The following is a 6,050-nucleotide window of genomic DNA, read 5'->3' as shown; positions in this document are numbered from 1 at the left end:
CAGAGTTTGACTCTTTTTGTCAACACCAGTGACAGGAAGAGGCAGGGAGGAGCAGCTTGCCGTTCCCCTCTGCAGTTTGGTTTGAGAACTCAGCACTTTAAGGTGCATATATTTTAATAGGGATTTATTTTCTGCATTGTTAAAGCTTAATGGCTCCATCAAATCATACTGACACAAAGGCAAGGCAGAGTAGTTCACCAAACAGCAGATTTTGCCCTGAGCAAAGGCATTTCTCCATGCATGGAGCCGTCCCCCACTGTTTCCTGTAAGAGCCTGTGACCGGCTTCGGAAATCAAACAGGAGCCCTTAAACAAAGCACTCCCTTTCCAGCAAAAGAATAGCTAAGAGCTGGGTTACCCCAGGACAACACCTGCAGGAATATTATGCTAATGGCAGCTCTGAGAAGCCAGCTTGGCTCCACTCAAGGTGAGCACTCAAGGCCAAGGTAGGTCTTAATTACCTTTGTATTTCTCACCCAATATCTAGTAAGTCAAATAGGTGCTTACTTACTTTCTTACTTGTGGGATGGAATGAATAGATTAACTAAATAAAAAGATGGATTAATGCCTTTCTGTGTGTTACTACTGTGTGACTGGAGTATCACAGGCTTCCCGAATGCTCAGTCCACCTTCTACTGGTGGAGGTGTGGCTGTGATCATCTTCATCACATGATACGTGGATGCCTGTGCAGGTCACTTGTTTGTGAGTTTCATGGGGAATTCTTAGAAGGATGTAGAATGCTAGAGTGGTCTGAAGCTCGGGGTTCACCTCCCTCAGTTTGTGAACGGGAAGGTCAAGGTCAGGGAACTTGACCTTGATGCCCAAGGTGGCATGTGGCTCCTCTCCCAGAGATTTATGTCTCAGAGGGTTACTGCCTGCCTTCAGGACTGGCGTTTTTTGATGTGCAACTGCTGCATTGTCTGTTTTGGTCAAAGGTCAGGTGGTTTGAAACTCTTTCCATTGAGGGCAGTAGATAGGCATCGGTTTAATGATAACTTATAAAACAAAACCATATGAACAGATTAACTTGAGAGCTCATGTTCTGTGGCTGTGAAATAACATTGGCAGGAGTGTGAGGACTTAAAAATCCAAGCTCCACTCACCTATAGCTGTGACTCCAGAAGTCCTGCCTTCCCAGTCCTGAGGCTATAGTAAGGGGGAAGCCACCAAGATCTCTCTGCAGGGCTCTCAGAAGGAACAGTTTCATTTCTAAGTCTCCTCTGATCTGACCCTGGAGGGTTGGGGGCGTAGGGAGAGAAAAAGGAGGCGGCTTTTCTGTTCTGAAGGATCCTCCAGCACTTCCCCAGTCCAGGCGATGAGGTCCTGGCCCAGTTCCAATTTAAGTAATTACATTTTCCCTATGCAAATTTCTCCCTAACATTTGCATAGAGGAGCTGGTGGAGGCCCAGAGGCCTTGGCAGTCTTCGCAGGCTCATGGCAAGCCCAGGTTCATTCGCCTCCTTGGCTACTCTGAGGGAGGCTTAGTTCCCAGCTAGCGTCATGAGCTACTTGCCCATCACGACCCTAACATTTGTGGTCGTCCTGTTCATTTAGGGAGGTTTTTAATCTGTTTAAGATCTTTTGATCAGGGTGAGATGCCATCAAAGAAAGAGCAGAGTGTCTGCAAGGAGACCCAGGCCATGGCCACACACTATGTCTCCCACCTGGAATGGATTCCTGCCCGTCACTCCACCTCTGCTTCTTCCTCTCTCAAATGTAGGACAGACTAATATCAGTGGTTTCCACATCCTTTTTTAGTAACACTTCCATTTTTTTTTAAATAAATGCTTTTTGTTTTGTTTTAGAAAGCCACAGCTTTTCTCTTCTTAGTGATGCCTAAGTCCCGGGCAGCCCCCTAGGGACCTCTACAGCTGTCCCCTGGCTATGTGAGAACTTAGTAGTAGCATTTGAAGGCAGAATTCCTGGGTTCAAATTGCAGTTCCTTCATTTATCAGCTGTGTGTTCTTGCAAAGTATAATTAACCTGTCTGTTCCTCAGTTTCCTCATCTGTGAAATGGGTATATATATCAAAAGGTTACAGAGGGAATTAAATAAATTCACACATCTAAAGTGACTTAGGAAAGTAATAATGGCTAACACTAGCTCTATGTCAGGCACTGCTCTATGTACTTTGTCCATAATCACTCATTTAAGCCTCACCACAATCCAAAGAGATAGGTGTAATTGCTATCCCCATTTTACAAAGAAGGAAACAGAACAGAGAGATTAAGTTACTTTCTAACAGTCACACAGCTAACAGGGGGCAGAGCCACACTTAACTCCAGGCAATCTGGTGCCAGAGCTCAGGATGTCAATTACAACACTGGCCTGCCCTGCCCCATCCTGTAATAATCACTCAGAATAATTAAAAATCCTTTTCCACATCAGCTTCCTGGAATTTTATACCATTTAAATGAGATTATAAACGTAAATTTCTCAGTGTGGTGTCTGTCATAGGTAGGTGAATTAAAGAATTTAATCCTGTTCCCCCTTCTTATCTGTGCTCATCTTAGTCTCCATGCGTGTTCACCCCTGTCAAAGACAATCATGCCATGCCTTTTCCAAAAAATACACGCCGATAACCTAAAAGACATTGTCTTCAAGGTATATTTGCCTGGGAGCCATTTTCCCCTCCACCTACCTTTCTCAATTCTACCCCACTTCATCTTGAAAATTTGAAAGATCACATTATGTCGAAATCACCTATTTTCATCTGTGCGCCCCAAAGATGGGGGGACAGATTATGCTTCCTTCATCTGTGTAACCCTTCAGACAAGTGCAGGATTGTGCACATAGTAGGTGTTCAATGAATGCTCACTGAACGGCTGAAGAAAGGGATTTAAATTATTAAGTAGATTGTTGGTTTGGGGCCTAAATAAATTGTGAGAGGGGGCTACAAAGACCCTCAAGAATCAGGCAGAGGCTGTGGCTGGATGCGATGAACCTAGGAGTCAGGCGAGTTCCCAGAGGAGGGACAGGTGATCAAAGCAGCGCCTGCGTGAGGCGGCTCTGCCTGAAGGGGGCGCCAGAGCCAGGCCGAGTGCAGACGAGTGGGCCGCGGGGCTGGACCAGGAGGCAGAGGTGAGGGTGGCAGAAGTGAAGTGTGAGCCCCAGGGACCCTCTGGAAGGTGAACAGCTTAGATGGAGGGAATGCGGGAGCAGGAGCCGTTGGAGACGTGGCCCCTGGCTTTCCCATCTCTGAGCCTGGAAATGGGGGGCCTCCTCTGTCCCCGCGCGGGAGGGTGGGGCAACAGCGGGGGATTGGGAGTGAGTGGAAACGAAGGAGGAGCCAGAGAGTTCTGCCCGTCCGCTTATTATGTTCCCTAAAGAGGAGGAAAAGGCCCACTCCAGGGCCACACAGGCAGAAGAGGAGCTGAGGAGGAATAGAAATGTCCTGAGAGTCACGCGCCCCCCAGGAGATGCCACAGAGGGGCTGCCCAGGGCGAGGTCCCAGGGCACCAGGTGTCTGATTTCAGTTTGCATTGTCTTTATATGTTGATGGCACCCTCTGCCTTGAGCACTTTGAGTCACTTGTGTCAGGTTCTTAGGCTGACTTAACCCCTTCCAGAGCCTGGTACCCCCCTGACATCCACTGAGCCGGCAAGCATCTTTCCCACACCTGCCACGTGCCCAGCCCTGTGCTAGGGGCACAGCCCACGCTGCTGGGCCCAACGTGCACAGGGTACACCCTGTGGCCAGGCATAGGCCACCATCTTTCCAAGTCAGGAGCTGCAGGGGGTGAACTCTTATTGCACAGGCGCCCGAGGTGGTGTGCAGGGCACCACACCGGTTAGAACGGTCTAACAGGGAGTGGCGTTCTAACAGGCATGGCGCCCTGCCTCCCGCTGCCGTCTCAGCTTCCTTCATTTGCTGTGGGCCCTTCCCTCCTTCTGTGAGCCCCGCTGTGTCCCTGGATTTGACCCTGCACTTCTTGGGCCTGGGGTGACCTGGCTTGACTCTAGTGACTGTTGGCTCCCTCAGGCCAAGCTCGAAGCCCTGACTTCCTGATCCACTGCTCCCCGACTCCACCCTGAACCAGGAAGCTCCGAGGGAGCCAGAAGGCCTTGGCAGGGGATGCAGCAGCACCAGCCCAGGGTCTGGCCCACAGGGGCTGCTCCAAAATCAGAGCGCAGCCAGAAATTCCTACCATGTAATGGTGTCCCACCGCCCGGCCCATGCCTAGTCAGCCTCACAAACGGCCCGTTTCCTCCCATTAGTAACCGGAGAAAATAACTGGGGAGATGACTCCTGCTCTCCTTGCAGAGGCTTTCTCATCCTGGCAGCAGGGCTGCTCGAATGTAGCCCGTGTGTGGCTCATGTGTATGTGGTGTGTCATTGTGCGCGTGTGCCTATGCTTTCTGCATGAGCCAACCACTCAGAATCTGTTTATTTCCCTTTTATGATCACTTTCTCTCTCTCTGTAAAGCACCAGGACGGGCCTGGCATTCCAGGAATGGCTTGCAAGTGGTCCTCCAAGCCTCAAAGCCGGCCTCTGCTGTCCCCATGCAGTGTGCATAATGGGTCCTCCCAGGGACAATTTGCATAAAGGATAAATAAGAGAAACACAATGTGAAGTTTATTCATTTTTAAATCCTGCAGCGTTTGTGATTGAAGGCCCAAGCTCAGATGTTTGCCGGATGCATCCCATTAAGACTCGGGGCTTTGTCTAATGTCTGCTCTGTTCCTGCAGGGGGGTGTAATGTGCACTCCTTCTCCACACTGGAGTGCTGTTTCCAGAGCCTCCTGTTCGACAAGGGACAGGGAACTGCGGGCTGTGTTCCCTTCCACCAGGCCCCCTCACTTTAATTTGCTGTAACAGAGCCAGCACATTAAATACAAAACATATTGATGTTCTTGAGAACCCTGGAGGGTCTTTACCCTTCCTTGTCAGAGGAGCCTGGCATGCCAGGAGGGAGAGGAGATGGTATTTGGCACACACACCGAGTGGCGCCTCTGGCAGGTCATAACCAATTGTCTGCCAAGAGCTGTGCCCTCCCAAAGGACAGAGCATAGGCAAAGGGGCAGAGGTGCCATCATGCATGCCTCAGAGCATGTAGACAGAGAGGGTACCCTCGGGTCCTGGGCCCTTGTGGACACAGCAGTGGTTTATGGACTAATGACAAGGGATGGAAATAAAAAGGGAAGGGAGGAGGGAGGAAGAGAGGGAGGGAGGGAGGCAGAAGATCACCCGGCAATAGTGCTTGACTGGGGGCCTAGCCACTCATAGGTCAATGTCACTCAGCAAGTTCCCAAGATGGTGAAAGAGCTAGAGGAAGCTAGCTGGGATTCTAACTTTTGGCATCTCTCTATTCTAAATGCCCTGCGATCCAGGAATTTGGCAGGGTTGATCTGGCTGTCATTTTGTGCACATTTGCTACAAGTGATGCAAGAAGAATAGAGGCATCTCCTCCAGCAGATTCACCACTTTCTTAACAGTGTGTCTCCCAGGGTTGGAGAAAACAGAAGCAGAGAGCAAACAAAGCAATCGGCACACTCTAGGATAGGGCAGGGCTGAAGAGCCAGATCCCCTGACATACTAATTTCATACTCTTTTCTCCAGGTGACAGACAGCCCCCAGGACCCCAGGGTGAGAATTTTCCTCTTCTCCCTGAAATGATTAACTATCGATCAATTAATTTAATCTTCTCTTGACAAACATACCCTTTTAATAGTAGTTTAGATGTGGGAGCTGTCTTGTGCTTTTGTACATATGTTGTTTCTAATTCACACATGTCTAGGAATGTTATTGTCAGGAATCTAAGATTCAGGGAATTTAAAGAAGTTTTGGAAAGTTACAGGGCTAATAACTGACTGGACTCTAATTCAAACCCAGTCCTGGGTTAGTAGTGGTGATTATGTTGTCATTGGTGGTGGTAGTGAAGGTGGTGATAGTGATAGTTGTGGTGACAGTGGTGGTGGTGGTGGTGATGGGGACGGTGGTGGTGATGAGGGTGGTTGTGGTGGTGGTAGTAATGGTGATGGTGGTGGCTGTAGTGGTGGTGATGGTGGTGGTGAGGGTAGTGGTGATGTGGTGGTGATAGTGAGGATGG

This window comes from Sapajus apella, unplaced genomic scaffold, assembly GCF_009761245.1.
Source record: "Sapajus apella isolate SASKATOON/1434 unplaced genomic scaffold, GSC_monkey_1.0 scaffold109, whole genome shotgun sequence".
Lineage (NCBI taxonomy): Eukaryota > Metazoa > Chordata > Mammalia > Primates > Cebidae > Sapajus > Sapajus apella.
The sequence above is the reverse complement of the archived record's forward strand: the minus strand, read 5'-3'. Positions refer to the sequence as shown.